The sequence below is a fragment of the Lytechinus variegatus genome, chromosome 16, assembly GCF_018143015.1.
Source record: "Lytechinus variegatus isolate NC3 chromosome 16, Lvar_3.0, whole genome shotgun sequence".
Taxonomy (NCBI): domain Eukaryota; kingdom Metazoa; phylum Echinodermata; class Echinoidea; order Temnopleuroida; family Toxopneustidae; genus Lytechinus; species Lytechinus variegatus.
Window position 1 is genome coordinate 15,038,899 of NC_054755.1, and position 21,850 is coordinate 15,060,748.

General features: G+C 37.0%; 1 protein-coding gene across 1 annotated transcript in view; it reads left to right on the plus strand.

Moving 5' to 3' along the window:
• Positions 1–21,305: 21,305 nt before the first annotated feature.
• LOC121429449 overlaps positions 21,306–21,850 on the plus strand; it is a 35,390-nt gene continuing 34,845 nt past the window's right edge. Inside the window, exon 1 of the mRNA XM_041626457.1 lies at positions 21,306–21,414. The gene's annotated coding sequence lies outside the window, so the exon portion shown is untranslated. The remainder of the gene's footprint in view (positions 21,415–21,850) is intronic.

The following is a 21,850-nucleotide window of genomic DNA, read 5'->3' on the forward strand; positions in this document are numbered from 1 at the left end:
TTATTGATCTGACATTTGAAACTTGGACATAAGAGTAATCAAGTATCATTGAATATCCTGTGCAAGTTTCAGGTCACATGATCAAGGTCAAAGGTCATGTGAGGTCAATGAACTTTGGCCACTTTGGGGGTATTTGTTGAATTACCATCCTATCTCTGTAAAGTGTATTGGTCTAGTTCATAAAAGGTGGAAATAAGAGTAATACCAAGTATCACTGAACATCTTGTGAGAGTTATAGTAGTTTTCAAAGTCAGCACTGCTGCTATGTTGAATCGCGTGATGCAGATGAGACGGCCAGAGGCATTCCACTTGTTCCCATATTTTCGTTTTCTTTTTACACAATTATATGATTTTATTTGCCCATCGATTTAATTTGCTATCATTTGGATCCATAAACTTACCCTTTTTGTTGGATACTCACTTCACAACTTTCATTCATAAAATACGCGAGAAGCTCAGTCAGAATCTACACTGTCCCACATGTGGATATCCATGTCAGCACGGCTCACATCCTACTACAATACATTTGCAAGTTACAACAATGCATGCACCGGCCGATCTGTAACTTTTGGCGGGAAACCTTACTCTCATCCATTTATACTGTTCAACCTTATTCTGGGACCTGAAATGACCAGAGCAACCCCGCTTCACTGAAGAAAAAGTTGACCTAGAACTCGAGATTGGGTATCTACGACTCACATCAAGTTACTATCAAATTCAAACTGTATCCTGGTAGTCCTGGCATACCTGCTAGCTTGATCTTTACCGTACGTGTCCACCACTTAATTCTATAATCCTGCAATGGATTCTTCATTCGGTCTAGGATCTGGGCGTAAAAGGCGCTTCTATGAGCAGCTGCCAATTCAAAGGTATAATAGTGTTGAGAAATGGTGAAAAACAAATCAACTGCCGTATTCCCATGAGGGTATTGCTTTAAAGGTAGCCTTCCTGGAACTGATTAAATCCCGAAGTTTCACCCAGCCACTAAATGCTGTCCCCACATGGTCATTGAAAGGCAGTTCTACCGAAGAACACCTGGATATTACTTTCTTTAATAAAATAAAGTCAGGTCGAGCAGGAAAGCTGAAACAATTCACTATCCAGTTTTTTAATAACTCGGGAGAAATCCGCTTTCTTGGGAGACACCTCGATCTCCTTGCCACTACAGTGCTTCCAGGAATCTCTGCCTACATAGAGAACATCCAAACTTCTTCCAATCTAAGGATCTTGACGACCTCTTTATGGAGATCTCTTCCTCTCACTCCCTTCATCCTAAGTCTGTGTCAGAGACCTGCCTGTGCACTCCTTCCGATAAAACTGTTATTTGTCCAATATGTGCCAAGCATGCTTGCATGGACACTATACAATGTGGAATTTGTGATAAATGGCTTCATTTTACCTGCACGTCGCTTAGCCAAACTGATCTTGATCGGTGTATGCATCATGATGAGGAATTTGTATGTCGCCCGTGTAGTAACATCACTGGATCTCAAAATGGCCATGCCTCGATCTCCTCTCCACTCCCAAGGCAATCCATGTACTCAAAGTAGCCAAGAAAAACCATCAGATGAAAAGAGTTTGGCTTCCAAAGATGACAGCCTCTTAACTTGCCCTGTCTGCCAGTCTTCAGCTACTATAAACTCCCAAGAATGCCAGAAATGTGGTCTCTGGTACCATCATGACTGTTTACCTCCCAATCTCTCTACTCTTCTCTCTTCCTCTGGAGCCCCTCTACACTGCCCTTCCTGTAAAGAGCTTCACGATGAGACACCTATCCTTAATGCTAACGCTGCTATCATGGCTCCTCTAGATGCCCAGAATAACCAACCTCGGACGCCATCAGCTGCCCCATTGGTTGCTGATTCTCCATTGTCTTCAGTATCCTCCTTTGCTCACTCTGCTGACAATACCTTACATGTAATCGCTGTAATAAGACCAGAAGTGTCTCCTACAGATAATATCACAACTTCCTCCAGATATGTGCAAACCGACGAGCCATTAACGGATCCGTGAATTTCGTGGGATCGACATCTCTGATGAGGACCTAAACACATCAGACCATTGTCTTGTTTCCACAACAAAGAGTTGCCTAATCCAGCCTAACAGGGAGAGCCAAGATTCCATGACATGCCCTACTTCTAGTCTCCAAGTTCAACGATTCAAGGTGAAGTAGAATAAAACTACCTCTGAGGTGATAGAGAAATAAGCACTTTACAAATCCTATGGTCATGATGGTGAAAACAGCTGCTGCTCTCTTTCAATCTTTTGGCAGTAACTTGTCGCTTGAGGCCAATAAAGCCGACCATCTGCTTCTTCAGCTAAGTCAAGCCATGCATGTGTCAGTATTTCAGTGATCTTCCCCATTCGATTGAACCAGGTGGTCTACAAAGACCCAAGAAGCTCACAATGAAGCCTTGGCTGCTTGGAAAGCTTTGAAGTCCCAATACAACTCTAAAGAAGGCACTCTTCATGATGAGCGCATCTTTGGCCAAGAAGAACTTTAGAAGAATCTATCGCCAATCTATTGCCATAGCCAAAAAGAACAAAATCACGCAAACTGAGCACGCCTCAAGAGCAATCAAAAGCTTTTCTATCCTCTCATCAAGACAAACAAAGGTGACCGACAACAAGTAGAAACTCGATCCATCACATACAAGAATCAGAGATATGAAGGCGATAGCCTCATTTCTGGATGGCAGCTTTACTTCAAGGATTTGGCTTCTGGTCCTGTAAACACTCAAGATCTTGTCCCTGAACCACATTGATTTCCCAGTAAACCGGCATACTATGGAGTCAGCAGTGTACACTTACCTTCATCACCTCACCTTGACTGTTCGCCACATCAACTACAACAAATGCTTGAAGTGACGTTCCAATATGCTACTTGTTGGCACTATCATATCAACCCATCTAAGAGTGCTATTGTCGTCACCAATCCTCGCAAAGCTAGTAGCCAGGATAGTTGGACGGTATCGAATGATGCAATCTTAGGGACAGATTCACACACCCATCTAGGAATTTTCAAGACCAGTACGAATTCAGACCAATCTGATATGATTGCTACAAGAGGTCTGAACACATTCTATGCAATGGTAGGAACTGGTGCATACTCGGAGGGTCTTGTACCTTTAGTGACTGCCCGCCTATGGACATCTTACTGCATCCCACGTATGCTCTATGGCTGTGCTACTCTGAAGTTCACCCAGGCAGTGCTAAAGAAACTGAACAAAACACAACTTCAGCTATTCAAAAGGATCCTAGGAGTACCAATCACTGCAGCCGATGAAATTATCTATCTTCTCACAGACTTGATTCCATGTCTGCTCAAATAGAACTGGACAGACTCCTCTGCCTCCTTGGGTTAGTTCTTTCTATTGATCGCTGTCGGTTTGAGTTTAGAATCTTCCTTCATGCCTCAGAGAAAACAACTCCAGCCATCCGGATATTTGCTGATATACTCTGTCCAAATATCATCTCCCGCCACTTGTAGATCTAATTACAGATCCACCCCAATACAACAGGTGGAAACGCATTATTAACATAGCAGTGAGGAGAAATGTCAATAACGATCTAGAGCAAACCATCCTCTGAAACCCAGTCTTTTAGTCTGGGTAGTTAATCTGCCTATGGACGTCAAGGACCTCTACCCAAGAAACCCTCCATCCTCCTTGATTAGAAAAGCCTTGAAAGTGAGAGCACAGCTTCTCTCTTCCACCTACCTTCTTCAAACTAGACTGAACAAGATTGCTAAGACCGCTGACTCAACTTGCCAGCACTGTCATAAAGAACACTTTATTGCCACATGTTCCCATTCCAACCCAATTCGCTCTGAGTTTATTTCCGTACTCAATGAATCTCTGAAAGACTACCCAGATGTAACCTCTTCCTACAACTCAGCAAACCCTACTCTGTTCACTTGTGTTGTGTTTCTTCCTCCTGTATCTGTTCCACCAGTCTCTATCAAAGACTGCGTGCTTCTATCTTAAGACCTTATTTCTTATCTATAAACTTCAAATGTGTCGATTGAAATCTATTGATACATGTTCAGACCTGCATATAACCAAGATTAAACTGCATGAACCATATGTCTTTACAATGATAATCGGCTTGTCCTGTCTTAACCCTGGTTGATTTTTTACTTTGGATGCTATTGCCTTCATAGGGCTGATCTCCGAAAGCAGCGAAGGGAGAAAACCAGGAAGGAATGATTGCATTGAATTGTGTACCGCAAGCACGCTGAAATAGTTTTTATTGTACGGCGTACAAATCGAGCTATCAGAATAATAACTACGACTTACATTTGACTTTTTCGAGTTTTTGCGGGATTTTATGAGCATCATGTTTCAATGGAGGAAGGGGCGGAGACACTATGACCCAGTTGAAGTCAGACAGAGCGATGGTATTGAGGGATGCACATTGCACAGCTCTGGGCAGATTCGGACTCCGAAGAATCTCTGGCGGAGAGCGAGTCCGAGAGCTCATGATCAGACGATAATTACGCATAGAGATTCGTGTCAAGAATAAGACAGAACTGATAATTATCAAATTGACTGAGAGTCAAAATCCCTCGGCCAGAATATACAGTGCAATAAATCTTGGACATGAAGAAGAATCCCATATGTAAAGCTATAAGACCTGGTAAATTTTTTACTATCTTATCTGATGCCAGCGCCAGGGTTTTACATTAATTACAATACGCATTACGTTATGATGTGACTTTATTGCAATATAGAGATTTCAGAGCATAGGCGGATCCAGGGGGCGAGAGTGTCTTCCTCCTCTTCTTCTTTCTCCTCTCTTTTCCCTCCTTTTTTCTCCGAGTCTTTTTTCCTTTTTTGCCCAGCCAATAGGGGGGGGGGGGGGGGCCCCTCGCCCCCTGGATCCGCCTATGCTCTGAAATCTCTATATTGCAATAAAGTCACATCACGAGTGTCTTCCTCTAGCTCTTCTTCTTTCTCCTCTCTTTTCCCTCCTTTTTTCTCTTAAGAAGACTTGTAAAATAAAAAGAATCGTTCATGTCAATAATTTTCGCTCGCGCTTCGCGCTCGCATTGCCTCTTAGGTGATTTTTATATCTTGTTCAATGTGGTCAATATACAAAACATATTTCACCTCGGAAACCGAACTTTCATTATTTTATGTGATTTACAAATTGATTCTTAATAATTGCTCTGTAAAAATGTCAGTTTTATTGTCTGAATATTAACACTTTCTAATCGCGCTGCGCGATCGCAAAATTTTGATTTATAAGGTACCTATTATATTCGTGTATTCCATAAAGTTTTCAAAGTATCCCTTTTCAGGTCTGATTGTCAAAACGTATAAGCTAGCACTGCACGCTCGTATTTTGATTGTCAAGTTATGTGTGTCTCTAAAGTCCCCTTTTCATGATATTTTTTTTTTCAATTTTTATTGATCAAAATATAAATTACATTACATAGTTTATGAAAAATTTTGGCTCACAATTTGCGCTCGCATTAATGGTTAAAAATATATTACCTAATGCATCCTATACAAAAAAAGTCCAGTTTTCATGCCATAATATCATCAGACTTCCCGCCCTCATTAGGCATTAATGAATAAGATATCAATTTTATAATTAATTTGTCCTTTTTGTTTCATCTCGCGCTTAGCAAGAGGAATAGGAAGTGTTTGAAATATAGAGCTGAAATTGACTCTTTTCTTTTCAGATCGGAATATCAAATAGTTTGAGCTCGCGCTCGCTTTGATTTTTACGATGAAAGATTATTTAAAATGGCTGGATTCTAGGTCTAAATAGGAAACACGCGCGCATGTTTATTTAGATACTCAACTTGTTCTCTATTTAATTCATTATCCAGTTTCAGATCACAAAATATAACCAAATTTCTGCTCCCACTTTGTGCTCGCATTATTCATGTAAGAAGATCCCCTATTACTCATTCTTTTCATGATTTACAAATCATGAATAGTGTCCCGTTTTTTAGGTCTAAATCACGATTTTTTTCCATTCGCGCTCGCATCAGTTGTTTAGTTATACAGTGCGTATCAAAAAAGTTTACACTTTGAAAAAGCCTTGGGAATTAAAAAAAAATATACATCATGCGGGTAATTTTTTCATATATAATATTGGGTTTGGGTCTCATTTATCCGCTGAAAGTAAAAGTTTTGACAGAATGTTACACTTGAGTGAGCACGGTCCATTTTTGTAAAGCTCGCAGAAATCTGTTTGTGCAGAAATGGTCGTTTTCACGCTGTGTCAAGGGCGAAATCAAACTTACCCTGCGAAACATTTCTCATACATTTCCCTTGCACTTTTAGTCAGTTTTAATAAAACGGATACATCCAAGCATTTTGTAACAATTTTGCCACCCAAATTGAAATTTCAACACTTAGTAAGCACAACCTTTACCCTTTTGTGTCAGCTGGATTTGAGGACATAAATGAATCTGAACAAAACTTTTTATCAGACATCTCCAGCATTTTTTCACTAAGTTTTTATTATTTAAAGGGTGTTTACATTTCATGTTTCATTTACTTGTTTCTCCACACTTTTCCCAAGCTTGAGAATGATTAACAAAATGAAAATCAAGACGTAGCCATTTCATGTAAATCACAGCTCAGTGTAAAGCACATATCGTCACGATGGCATCGGTGTGTGGGGAGTGGGGTTGGGCGCAATGCTCTCTTAGAAGTGTTTCGGGCAAGGAAACAAGGTTAAAAAGCTAAAAGATATCTTCAAATCAACTTTCTATCTAAATTCTACGTGTTCATCATGATTAAGGTCTACTTTTATTCGCATAACTATTACAAAGTTCTGCGCAAATCATTTTTCACTAACTTTTCAAAAGTAAGTGCTGCTCATTCAAGCGGAAATATTTTTCGACAGTTATATCGATATTTGCATTAATGGATCTGTACCAATGTTAAAATGTGAAAAAAATCTTCAGGATATTTCAAATATATAATTTTACAGGGTTCTTTCTAAGTGTAAATTTTTTTTGATACGCCTGTATAGCTATCCTGTTCACGATTTCAACAAATTGATTCAAATTTTCCATTCTTTATGTAGAAATGTCAAAACTTTTTAGCTCGCGCTTCGCGCTCGCAATATTTGATTGTTGAAATATGTAACGTCTCCATGGCTAAGTGCAAGCAGTTCTTAACAGATACATTTTCGATCATTTCAAAGCGTATATAAAAAAAATTTGCTCACGCTTTGCGCTCGCGTTATTAATGTAGGAAGATCCCCAACTACTCATCCTTTTCATGGTTTATACAGTGCGTATCAAAAAAAGTTTACACTTTGAAAAAGCCCTGGGAATTAAAAAATATACAACATGTGGGTAATGTTGTCACTTGTAATTATGGGTTTGGGTCTCATCTATCCAATGAAGGTAAAAGTTTTGATAGAATGTTACACTTGAGTGAGCACTGTCCATTTTTGTAAAGCTCGCAGAAATCTGTTTGCGCAGAAATGCTTGTTTTCACGCTGTGTCAAGGGGAAAGGGCAAAATCAAACTTACCCTGCGAAGCATTTCTCATAAATTTCCCAAGCACTTTTAGCCAATTGAAATAAAACGGATACATTCAAGCATTTTGTAACAATTTTGCCGCCCAAATTTGAGATTTCAACACTTAGTAAGCACAACCTTTACTCTTTTTGTGCCAGCTGGATCCGAGGACATAACTGAATCTGAACAAAAGTTTATATCACACATCTCCAGCATTTTTCACTAAGTTTTTATCATTTAAAGTTGGTTTACATTTCATTTTCATTTAATACTTGTTTCTCTACACTTTTCCCAAGCTTGGCAATGATTAACAAAATAAAAATCAAGCCTAAGCCATTTCATGTAAACCACAGCTCAGTGTAAAGCAAATATCGTCACCATGGACTTGGTGTGTGGGGGAGTGGGATGGGGCGCAATGCACTCGTAGAAGTGTTTTGGGCAAGGAAACAAGTTTAAAAAGGTAAAAGATATCTTCATATCACTTTTACTTGCTAATTTCCACGTGTTCTTCATGATTAAGGTCTACTTTTATTCGCATAACTATTTCAAAGTTCTGCGCAAATCATTTTTCACCAACTTTTCAAAAGTGGTGTCACTCAAGCGGAAATATTTTTCGACAGTTATATCGTCATTTGCCTAAATGGATCTGTACCAATGCTAAAATGTGGAAAAATCGTCAGGATATTACAAATATATAATTTTACAGGATTTTTTCTAAGTGTAAACTTTTTTTTGATACGCACTGTATAACATGAATAGAGTGTCTCGTTCAGTAGGTCTAAATCTCGAAATTTTCCGCTCGCGCTTAGCGCTCGCATGCTTAGTTATATACCTATTCTGCCTAAGTTATTAAAAATGTGCTTAGAATTTCCATTCTTTAGGTAAAAATGTCAAAAAATTTCAGCTCACGCTTCGCCTCACATTATTTGATTTTTTTTTTTTAGATACGTAACGTCTTCATGGCTAACTACATGCAGTCTTTAACAGGTACCTATTTCATCAGTTCATTTCTGCTCCCGTATCGCGTTAGTTGTAATTTTTCAACTGCATACACATCTTTTTCAGGATAACAATTATTGCCCAGAATTATCAAATCTTAGGAAAAATACATAAGATTTCCGGTATCTTCCTGTATCAATAAGCGCGAGAAGAATTGTTATTTTTATATTTTGATCTGAAACTGGATAGTTTGAGCACGTTTAAAAAGAACAAACTACGTAACTTAATGAACATGCGTGCGCGTGTTTTAGATTTAGAATTTGGGCATTCTAAATGCATTTCGTTTATCATGAAAATCAATAATGCGAGCGTGCAGCGCGAGCTGAAAAATTTTGATATTTCCGATTTGAAATAATTGTGGTCAATTTTGATTAATTTCTGGACCTAGGACCGAGACACTGTAAGGACATTTCGTCATTATATTTCTTAATATTCCTCTCCTTAAGCGCGGGATGAAGCTTTTTCTGCCAAAAAAATAAGACAGATGAAGTTTGTTGATGTCATATGGCCTAAAAGCTGGACATTCTAAGCAATTTTGTAATATCACGAATAGGATGCGTGGGTTAATATATATATTTTTTTAATTAACGCGAGCGCAAATCACGAGCCGACACTTTTTGATAAACTGTCATGAAAAGGGGATTTTATTGTCAAAACGATTCAGCTGGCGCATTTTTTGATTGGTTAGTTAGGTATAATTACTTACCAATCAAAATGCGAGCGTACAGCGCTAGCTTATACGTTTTGAAAATCAGACCTGAAAAAGGACATTTGAGAACTTTATGAAAAACCAATCAGAGGATTATGTACGTAACATATCAAATAATGCGAGCGCGTAGCGCGAGCTGAAAATGTTGATATTCAGACCACAAGACAGACATTTTACAGAGCTTTTTTAATAAAATTCAGTTTGAAAATCAAACTCGATCATGATAGCTCGATGTCCGATCGAGCTGAACTTGATACTTGAAGCTCAATTTCAGTCCATATTGAGCAAGAAATGTATCACATCCATCGAAAAGTCAATGCGAGCGCAAAGTGCGAGCGAAAGTTTATTTTTTATATATATTTCTATTGTTTTATTTTAATTTTTTTTTATTCATTATTTTTTGTTTTGTTTATTCCTTTATTTTATCTTATTTTTAATCCATAACATCCGTATTTTAAAAATTGATTTAAATATCATATTTTGTAGATAATTTGAACTAGCATTGAAAACATGAAAAGATGAATTGCATGAATTGTATTGAATTGAATAGCGGCATGAAATATTTTTTTGCAGTCTTCGATCCCCTAACCCTATTATTCATCTCGTCTTGTTCCTTTTATTTTTTCCTCCTCCTTGATTTTTCTCCTCTTTTTTCTCTTCTTTTTCATTTATTTTTCTTTATCTCCCCATTTTTTTTCTTTCTTTCTTTTTTTTACTAGGGGAGGGGGGCCGGGCCCATCGCCCCTGGATCTACCTATGGGATGTATTCAGCGTGTTTTATCTTCTTCCCATATAAAATGCGAATGCATTCAAAGGTCCATCTTGTGCAGAATTTTATGCTGATTATAAATATATCAGTATTAATTACCCGATTCAATAGCTTATGGTCATTTTCGTCACTTATGGCCCTTAAAATGACCAATAACATCAATTCATTTTACCCCAAAATTACTTCGAAGGTTACCAGAATCGTTACAAGGGTGTGTCAATCCGTCTGGTTCCTTTTATTTTTCTCCACTTTTTCTCTTCTTTTTCATTTATTTTTCTTTATCTCCCCATTTCTTTTTCTTTCTTTTTTTTGCTCCGCCAATAGGGGGAGGGAGCCGGGCCCCTCGCCCCTGGATCCGCCTATGATATGTATGTTTTGGGGGTGTACCCTACACTATGCAGGGGCGGATCCAGCCTTTGCCAATAGGGCGGGGGCCGGATTTTTTCAGCCATTTTTTACCCGATCGGCCGCTCGAAGATGATTTTTTGGTTTCTTTGAAGGGGTAGTCCAAATAGTCACTTCTTGGCGTTATTTTTATAAATCAACATTAATATATAATATCATAATTCTTTTTCATATAATGCGAGCACAAAGCGCGAGCTAATTGTTTTGGGGGAATTCTCATGTATTTTTTTTTTCTGAAATTTGAACATTCTGGGCAATGTATGTTATTCTGAAAAGGTTGTCTATGCAACTAAATAATTACTATAAACGCGAAACGCGAGCAGCAATGAACTGATGGAAAATTTCCCTGTTAAAGACCGCTTGCAGTTAGCCATGAAGACGTTACATTAAAAAAATCAAATAATGCAAGCGCGAAGTGCGAGCAGATTTTTTTGACAATTTTACCTTCAGAATGTAAATTTTAAGCACTTTATGTAATTCAAACATAACAGGTATAAAACTAAACAATTGATACGAGCGAGAAGCGCGAGGAAAAATTTTGAGATTTAGACCTACGGAACGAGTCACTATTCATGTTTTGTAAATCATGAAAAGGATGAGTAATTGGGGATCTTCCTTACATTAATAATGTGGTGCAAAGCGTAAGCAGAAAATTTTCATATACTTTTTTAACTGATCGAAAAGGTATACCTGTTAAGGACTGCTTCCACTTAGCAATGAAGACACTTATGCGAGCGCGAAGCGCGAGCTATTTTTTAAAAAATATTTCTGCAAAAAGAATGGAAAATTTGAATCAATTTTCGTAAACAGGATAGCTTTATAACGAAACAATCGATGCGAGCGCGAAGCACGAGCGGAAAAAAAATCCAAGGTTAAGACCTAAAAATGGGACACTCTATTCATGTTTTGTAAACCATGAAATGAATGAGTAATAGGGGATCTTCCTACATTACTACATGATTTGAATATAAAGAGAAAAATCAAACGAGCATAACATTGAAAATTTCATCAAAATCGGATGTAAAATAAAGTTATAACATTTTAAAGTTTCGCCTCATTTCTCAAAACAGTTATATGCACATTCTGTTCGGGATGCAAATGAGAGGACCGATGACATCACCCACTCACTATTTCTTTGTATTTTATTATATGAAATATGAAATATTTTGATATCTTGCCATTGTCATGTGAAACAAAGTTTTATTTCTCCCTGAACACGTGGAATTCCATTATTTTAACATTTTGTGGTTCAAGCAAGGGGGTCAAATTTGTAATAATTGACACATTGTATAATTCAAACAATAAAATACAAAAGAAATAATGAATGAGTGACATCATCAACTCTCTCATTTGCATATCACTGAGTTTAGCATAGAACTGTTTTGTGAAAAATAAGCGAAACTTTAAAATGTATTAACTTTCTTATCTTACATCCAATTTTGATGACGTTCTTAGCGTTATTCATATTAAATTTGTCTCTTATTTGAATCAACGTTTGTCTGGGGTGGACTTGACCTTTAATAATACGAGCAGAACATTATTTTTTATATTGTGATCTGAAACTGGATAATGATTTGATAAGAGAACAAGTTGAGCACGTGCCCCCCCCCCCGAGATTTGGTGTGCCCCCCAGGTGCCCCCCCCCCTGAAAAAAATTTGCAGAGCAAAAAAAAAGGAGAAAGTTGAAAAGAAAAAAAGGAAAGGAGAAGAAAGACAGAAGGAAAAAAGAAGAGGAAAAAAAGGAGGAAGACGAGTGAATGAAATAATGTGAGGGGAAGATTTGCAACAAAATAAATCTTTCATGTTACCATATAAAACTTTTGCTTGTGCTTCGCGCCAGAATTGCCTGTTTGATGAGATTCATATCTTGCTCAATAGGCTGATATGGAACAAGTTTTGAAGTCAATATACAAAACATATCTTAGCTCGAACATCGAGCTTTCATTATTTTTTTCATTTACATGTACAAATTATTTTTAGTGCTCTGTAAAATGTCCGTTTTATGGTCTACAGCATTTTCAACTCACAGTGAGTGGTCACATTGTTTGATTTGCCAAGTTCCTATTCTCTACGTGTATTTCATAATGGTCCTTTAAACATGTTAAACAAATGTATTCAGAATGCCCAGATTCTAGGTCAAAATCTAAAACATGCGCGATGGCCTGCATGCTCTTTACTTAAATTGTACTGAAATTATCCCGTTTCACATCAGAATATCAATAATAAGCCAGTTCGTAGTTCCTTTCTGCGCATGATCAAAAGATTCTACGCATGATCAGAAGAAGGTCATTTGTACTAAAGTGACATGGTGCTTTAAAATCTAATGAGATAAGCACCAACTTTGATGTCTTGATTATTCATATATTCTTTTGAATTGTCGTTTTCATTTACATCCACAAAACAACAATGCTTCCACGAACGACTGGTATTTCACAGTTTGTCAAATACATTGTGCAACATGCTAAGATATGCTTTCAAAGTAGGAATGCAACAAATACCTTCATTAAGTGTTCATTGGTGTGCTATTCTAGTCACCTGGTCTATTCAATTTCTTCATCCTGCTATGTAAGGCAAGCTTACGTAATATCTTGCTTTGAAATCTGCTTATCATGATGAAAGAAATGAAAGGTTCATTTGACCAAAATTGCCCATGAAGTAACTACGAACTGGTCTATTGTCTGCTCACGCTTCACGATCGCATTATTAATGATACCCAACTAGCTATATCCTATTTATGATTTTAAAAATATGAATACAGTGTCCCGCTTTTAGGTCTAAAATCTTGTTTTTCTTCCTCCCACGCTTCGCGCTCGCATCAATTGTTTAGTTGCATACCTCTCCCATTTTTTAATACAAAAAGTGCTTAGAATGACATTTTTAGGATATTTTTTTAGGACGGACACAGTATGATTTCTTTTTTCTGTCCTTGCCTTATTTTGCTTACTTACCATGCTTACGTTCTTGTTGATATTTGTTGCTTGTTTGTTTACATTAGGCCTATTTTTGGTAATTCACTAAGGATCAGTCAAGTTTGTTTTGTTTTCATTTTTGTCCTGTCTTTCATCACCTTTATTTCCACCGCCCCCTCGAAATTTTGCACTGCACAAGGTCATTATATATCTTACACTAGTTTTCAATTCCCCTGCTTTATTTTTGTTCTTTCTTCTTTTACTCCTCTTTTATTGTCTTCTCACTGACACACATTTTTTCTTCTTCTTTTCTACACATGATCGGGAACAGGCACGTAGCACAGTGTATTGTTTCCTTCAGGTTTCATTTAACCACCATCTCCCCTGCTAATGACAGATTTTTCTAGGTTTCCATTTAGCTCTTTAAATAACGATGACTTGTTGTCTCTCTCGGCGCAACATGGCGTCACTCGCACACTAGACAATCATGATAACCATGATAACTCCAACTATGATGCGAACATACAGAATTTTATGGACAATAATGCATCCGATCTTAATTACAACTTAGATGCAAATGATCACTTCGGACAGCTCACTACATCACATTATTTCAAAGAGCAACATTTCAAATCATACATTACATCAGATAACACCGGCGAAAGTTTTTTCTTCTCCATTTTCATATCAGAAGTGCCACTGAAAACTTTGATAAACTTAGGCTATTTCTAGATAAAAACCGGTTTCCAAAATCTTCATTTATTGGTTTAACCGACACATGGTTCTCTGATGGTCTATGTTCCCTCTTCACACTCCCTGAGTTTGATTTGATTGTTAACAATAGAACGCTAAGTCCAAGGGGTGGTGTCGCTCTTTACATACCGCAACAATACGACCATACTCTTATAGCTAACATGACCATATCAAACGATGTTCGAGAAACCTTATTTGTTGAATTCACAAACCCCAAAGGTAAAAACTTAGTACTTGGTGTTTTTTATAGACCCCCTCAATTTGATGTTAATACTTTTTTAGAATCTCTTAATGAAATTTAATCAAATCCTGTTTTGAAAAATAGAGATTGCTTTTTTATGGGTGACTTTGATATTAACTTAGTAGATTGTAATTCAAACAGCACCTCACATGAGTTTCTTGAAATGAGTCTTTCATATTTTTTTTACCGCTTATGTCTAAACCGACAAGAGTGACAGATAACTCGGCCACTTTAATTGATAACATTTTTAGTAATATAACTCAACAAATTCCCAAAGCCAGTATTATCCTTTTACCTATCACTTTCCAATTTTTGCTAAATTATCTACAAATAAAATTATCATGAAAGAAGCATTCAGTACTCCATTTCGAAATATAATTGATAACAATTGAATCCACAGACGTTGATGACGCATATAACTTTTTCATTTCCAAATTGACCTCTCCTCTAGATACTCACGTTCCTTTTACCACTAACAGAAAATCAAATCATAAAAAGGTTCCACTCCACCCTTACTAAATCACTTTTGAGATCAATCAACCGAAAGAACAACCTTTACTATAAATACATAACTAAACAAAGTAACGAATCTCGCTTTAAATATACTTCATACAAAAACACACTTACTACTTTATTACGCATTGCAAAAAGAGAATATTATACCTCCCAACTCAATTTGTTCAAAAACGATATGAGGAACACATGGAAAATCATTAATGGAGCATTAAATAAAAACAAAAAAGTACTTCTATAACAAAAATAAAAGTAAACAATACAATTACCGACGACAGCATCTCAATAGCACAAGAATTCAATTCATATTTTTCAAACATTGGCAACAATCTGACAAGCAAAGTCCCTTAAGCTCATAAATCTTTCAACAGTTTTCTTGACAACCCAAATCAAAAACTCTATATTTTTTAATCTTACTAACACAAGAGAAATTATTAATATTGTTAATAATCTACAGACCAAGAAGAGCCCAGGTTTCGATGGTATTCCTAACTTCTTACTTAAAAAAAATATTTTAACTATCGTCGATCCTCTGGTCAACATATTTAATGTTTCTATGAACACAGGGAAGGTATCTAACCTAATGAAAATAGCCAAAGTCACCCCCCTTTACAAAAAAAGTTATAATCAACTTGTTTCTACTTACCATCCTATTTCATTGCTCACTTCGTTATCTAAAATTCTCAATAAACTTATACATACTCGTACAACTACGTTCTTTAATAAATACAATACTTTTTCGAACTCGCAATTTGGTTTCCGCGAAAATCATAGCACCTCGCATGCAATTTTGACTTTTATTAATAAAATTACTTCTTTCATAGATAAAGGCTGTCAAACTTTTGTTATTTTCCTGGACTTCTCCAAGGCCTTCGATACCATTAACCACGAAATACTTCTTCATAAACTTTCTTTTTATGGTATCAGGGGAAGGCCTTGGAAAGGTTCAAGAGCTACCTTACAGACAGGTCTCAATTTGTGTCAGTCAACAACGTTATTTCTTCTACTCTTCCTATTACATGTGGAGCACTACATGGTAGTTTACTTGGTCCTCTTCTCGTTATTACATGTATTAATGACATTAAAAAAGTTCAAATTTACTAACATTTGTATTGTTTGCTGACGATTCGAACATTTTCTTTTCCTGTTCTTGAAAATGTTCCAGAGACCAAATTTGGGGGGTTATTATTGATAATAAGCTATCATGGAAACCACATGATCAATAATATATGCAAAACAATTTCAAGAGACATCGGAATTATCAACAAACTCAAATATTTTCTCCCATCTCACACTTTACTGATACTGTATAATACATTAACATTACCATACATTAGTCATGAAATTTTGGTATGGGGTTGTGCGATCCAAACACAATTACATAGAACACTGTTGCTGCAGAAGACTCTTAGAATAATTTTTCAAACTCAATTCAGATCACACACAGATATAATTTTCTCCCAAAATAGTATTCTGAAAGTGAGCGATTTATATCTTTTCCAACTCGCCCAATTTATGTATAAACTAAACAAAGATGATCTCCCAAAAATTTTTCCAAATTTGTTCTGTAAAAACTCCTCTATACACGATTACCCAACGAGACAATGTAACTGTTATCGTACTATATTAGCGAAAAACTCTTTTATCTTTTTTGGACCTGTGTATTGGAATTCCCTGCCCAACGACTTTAAAGAATCTACAAACCTTAACATTTTTAAACGCAAACGCAAAAGATGCTCATTTGTCAATACTCCACACAAACAAGTCAAGCTAACACATGATAACCTAAACTAAAACTACATAATAACTTAACCTTTAACTACCAATAAATTTGTCAAACTTTACTTATAAAAAAAAACACAACACTACAACATGATACAATTACACCCTGTGCGCCTGTATGCCATGCTCCTCTTTTCATTTGCACTTTGTATTTGCACCTCCCTTATCTCCCTCTTTCTTTCCTTTGCCACTTTTCCCTCCCTATTATAATTTTGTTGTATAAGTACTTTTTTTGTGTGTTAACTGTACTTATTATTATTTGAATTACTTTCTCTTATTTTTGTTGTCGCTTATTCGCTTATTCGTTTTATTTTTATATTTGTGGATTACTTGTTTTAAGTTTGTCTTTTGTGTCCGTCTCGATTTTTATATAGAGTTGTAAATATAGTTTGTTTATAATTAGTATTAAAACCAAGTTTAGGGGCTTGCCTTCTCTACAAGCTTTTGCTTTTCTTGGCAAGTCCCTCCGTTCATTTCTTGTTTCTTTTCATTGATAAAATTACTGCACCAAATTGTAGTTTGGTTTAATTTATATTCAACATTTGTTACTAAATTTCCTTGATTTGTCTGTATTATCGATTATATTGAATATGTATTGTTACTTTGATAATATTTTGAAAAAAATTGTTGAACGGAAATAAATAAATCCAAATCTAAATGTCAAATAATTTGCTCGCGCTTGGCGTTCGCAGTAACCATCGAGTTACATACGAATCTTGTTCAGGATCACACATAACATTGCCCAGAATATCAATTTTTCAGGACAAAATACATGAAAGTAAAAAAAAAAACGCTCGCGCTTTTTATAATGCTTATGAGATTATTTCATGTTAATGTTGTTTTATAAGAATAAAACTAACAAGTGACTGATCGGGGAAAATATAGGTGAACGTAATTTCGGGCCCGGTCTCCTATTGGCGAAAGTCGGATCCTCCCTGGTGACACAGTCAGACTGCAGGTCCCAAGAAAGTGGCTTCTTTCATCCAAGTGATATTCATGACTTGAGATGTTTTGCATATTTAATGAGCTTGATGCGGACCAAAACACCTCTTTTCATTCGGTCATTGCTGCTCTAATTGTGCATCGAATTTCATGAATTTGGTACCATTGTAAAGAAGAAGAATCATTCTTTTAGGTCATGTGTTTGGATTTATTCAAAGATTTTGTAATATAGGTTAAAATTTTGATCTAAAATATGCTACAAAATATTTTTTTTCACCTGACAAAAGCTGCTATTTTCCTAATCATTTTTATATCATGATAAAGCTGAATATGTATGCTTTGAAATGATATAGGTTTCAAAATAAGAATTGGTTCAATCGGGTCAAGATCACACTTTTCATTTGCCAAGTACATAAAGCAGCTTGAAAACAAGAATACTGCACTCTGATTGGCCAAAGAGACCACACAATTGCAAATTCCAACGGTTCCAGTGCCTGGGTTTGTGGGAAGGTCACATTTCCCATGTGGTAATCTCCTCAAATACCCCGTGCCTGTAGTTCTGTGAACCTAATCCAGCCAATCAGAACTCTGGATTTCATGCCAGTACAAAATTTCAGAAATCTCGTCTTGTACCTTGATGGGAAACGTGTGATCTTGACCCGATTAAAAGGTGCCGCATATCAAGAGTGGCATTGTGAGGAAGTAAAGAAGTTCAGCTTTATGGTGATATAGATATCATTGAGGCTCAAAATAAAAAGTTTTGCACAATTTGCAAAAGGAAACAGAGGAAGAAAATTCAGTTTTGAGGCACATTTTCAGGCCAGAAATGTACTTATTTAACAAAATATTGTATACAAAATAAATGACCAATATGAAAGAGTAACTTTTACTAGTGCAATAATATTTCATTTACCTTGAGGTTAAAACAGGTAAATTCTTAGAGAAAGAAAATCTCACGAATCACGAGATTTTGCAAGGAGGAGGATTCAGCCACGAGATGATTTGGATGAATCTGGCCTTTTTGCTCATTAGCATAGTATAGGGACCTGCGGTCTGACTGGACACATACACACACACCGGAAAAAATGGTGCCCCCAGGAAAAAAATCCTAGCTACGCCACTGTTCACTCGTCTTCCGCATCTTCTTTTTTCTCCTCTCTTTTTCCTTCCCTTTTTCCTCTCTTTTTCCTTCCCTTCTTTCCTTTTTTTTCTTTCTTTCGTTTTCCCCTGTATTTGCTCTGCCAGTGGGAGGGGGGGGGGGCGGGCCCCTCGGGTCCCCCTGGATCCGCCTTTGCTATACCCACGGAATTAAATTTTCTTTTCGTCCATGTAGAGCTATAATTGCTCCACGCATACATTCGTAATTCCGAAGCTTCGTAATTCCGAAGGTTCGGTTATTCCGAAGGTTCGTATTTCCGAAGGTTCGTATTTCCGAAGGTTCGTCAATCCGAAAACGAAATAAGGTTCGTAATTCCGAAGGTTCGTCAATCCGAAAACGAAATAAGGTTCGTAATTCCGAAGGTTCGTTAATCCGAAAACGAAATAAGGTTCGTAATTCCGAAGGTTCGTTAATCCGAAAACGAAATAAGGTTCGTAATTCCGAAGGTTCGTTAATCCGAAAACGAAATAAGGTTCGTTAATCCGAAAATTAAATAAGGTTCGTATTTCCGAAAATGAAAATTATTCATTTTGGTAACAAACACGGATAATAATAATAATAGCTGGGAGAACAGTTTTCAGAACTGAAGTGGCTTCCCTGAGTAAATAATATAATTTTTATCATTTTAGGCCTACATGAAATTTCCAAAAGTTTGAGCACGTGATTCGCTGGCAACATCTCACAAGGATGCCCTTTTAACAGTAATTGACCAAATAGGCGAATTTTACATTTTCCCCAAAACCGCTTGCTCGCTACGCTCGCAGCAATGAAACGTAATATATAACTTACCAATCAGAGATCACTTAATTTTTTTTGCTCAACTTAATTAACCAACACAACCTCTTTACACAGATGATAATCTTATGGCGAAAATATCCGTTTGCACCAAAATGCCCCTATTGGCCCCTTTTTTGGCTCCCCCCACAAAAAAAGGAAAATACGTTCCGCCGCCACTGGTTGAAACACGCATCGTCTTCAAGGCTAACTGCAAAAAGTTCTTAAAATGTCCCCTTTAGATCAGGTCAGAGCTTACATTTAAAATTTCTGTTCGCGCTTCTTGCTCGCAGTTATTATCTAGTTACATAGGCATCTCGTTTTGAAGATCATAAACATATTGCCCATCATATTAAAAAAAATATAGCTCGCGCTCGCATTATTTAAAAAGGGTTTATCATGTTATTACATATTTACTTTATTTTATAAGTATAAAGCTAATTATTGACTGTTAGGACTACCCTTTCAAAAAACAAACAAAACTCAACTTTAAGCTGCCGATCGAGGAAAATATGGCCGAAATAATATTGCCCCCCCCCCCCATTTGACAAAAGTTTGATCCGCCGGGAGGGAGGCAGTGGGCACTTGCACCCCAAAAATGAAATAAAAAACAGGGAAATGCATATTTTTCCAAAAATGGGAAAGATCCTTTTTCAAAAATAAATATGCTGTTTTTCATGTTTTCGAAATAAAATACTCTTTTTAAAGTAAAGTTTTCAGGCTGGAATATTGCAAATTTTCAGCTTGCGCTTCGCACTCTCAGTTATTCGAATGGTGAAATATGTATCCTAAAGAGGTCACTAAATTCTTTCTTTAAGATTCCTTTTCTGGTCAGTATGTTTAAGCTCGCGTATTGCGCTCGTGTTAATTCTTTAGTTAGATGTACATATTTTAGTGACAGCAGAAATCTGCTCGGATTTTCAAAAACTTATTTCCATTTTTATTGAAATACTCATAAGTTTTAGCTTGTGATTCACGCTCGCAACACCTCGCAATAATGCCATTTAAAGAATAATTGACCCCCAAAACGAGTTTTACATCTTCACATTTGATTTTTTTTACCAAGCCGCTCGCTCATTATACTCTCTCCCGAAAAATAAAGGCTAAATATACATTTTGCCATAATAAGAAGTCATTTCAAAAAAGTTTTTTTTTTAATAATCTTATGGTGAAAATATCACCAAAGTGCCCATTTTGACGTATGAGTTTCATTTTTTGGCTTTACCCCCCAAACGAAAATTCGTTTGGCCGCCCTTGCCTTCCCATCCTCATAACAATTGAACGGCAAGTGTCCACCCCCCCCCTTGCCTCTGCCTCTGCTTTCCCGGTTTTCATTTTTCGGATTAACGAATCTTATTTTGTTTTCGGATTAACGAACCTTATTTTGTTTTCGGATTAACGAACCTTATTTTGTTTTCGGATTAACGAACCTTATTTCGTTTTCGGATTAACGAACCTATATTTCGTTTTCGGATTAACGAACCTTCGGAAAAACGAACCTTATTTCGTTTTCGGATTAACGAACCTTATCGGAACAACGAACCCTATTGATCGTTTTCGGATTATCGAACCTTCGGAACAACGAACCTTATTTCGTTTTCGGATTATCGAACCTTCGGAATAACGAACCGTCAGAATAACGCCACAAATGTTCGGATTAACGAACCCTTTTTCGTTTTCGGATTAACGAACATCGAGGTATAGGCAATTTACGTGTTTCGGAATTACGAACCTTCGGAATAAAGAACCTTCGGAATTACGAAGTGTAACCATTGCTCCATGGTCCATGGCAGTACCATACGTGGGATTGATCGAAGTACGAGGTTGGGGATTCCCCAGCATGAACACGGCTGTGATTGCGCATGCGCCACTGTTAAACGAAAATTTGCGTTGAATAGTTAAGAAAGATGGCCTGAACAGATGTAACTTCCTTCTACTTTTCTAGCTTCTTGAGCCTGAATAACGAGGTTCGTATTGAATCGTCCGTATATAATTATAGGTTAGGTTATTTGATTCTGTTTCACGAGCTTATCATTATGGATCGCCTTTACTTATTTGATAGAAACGACAAAAAATACAGAAGGGTGTGTCAGCTCATGCCTCATGCTCATCAGAAACCCAGGCCAGTCGCTGGCCAGGGAACTGCTGGCCGGAGGCGCGTTTCCGTTTTACACCCTGGCGAAGGCATTTTCCGGAAAAGTAGCCAAAAAGCGACTAGTGAAGAGTCTACACACGTCGCTAGATGCATGCAGCGTGCGACACAGGCGAGTCCACCACCGCATGCAATTTGCACAGTAACTGAGTTCCTCGGCACTTCATGGACAGAGAGAGCGGCAGTCAGGAGTGAAGTCCGAACATGCTTTTGCAGTCGCGTTGTTTATAATAGTTTTTTTTTCTAAAAAT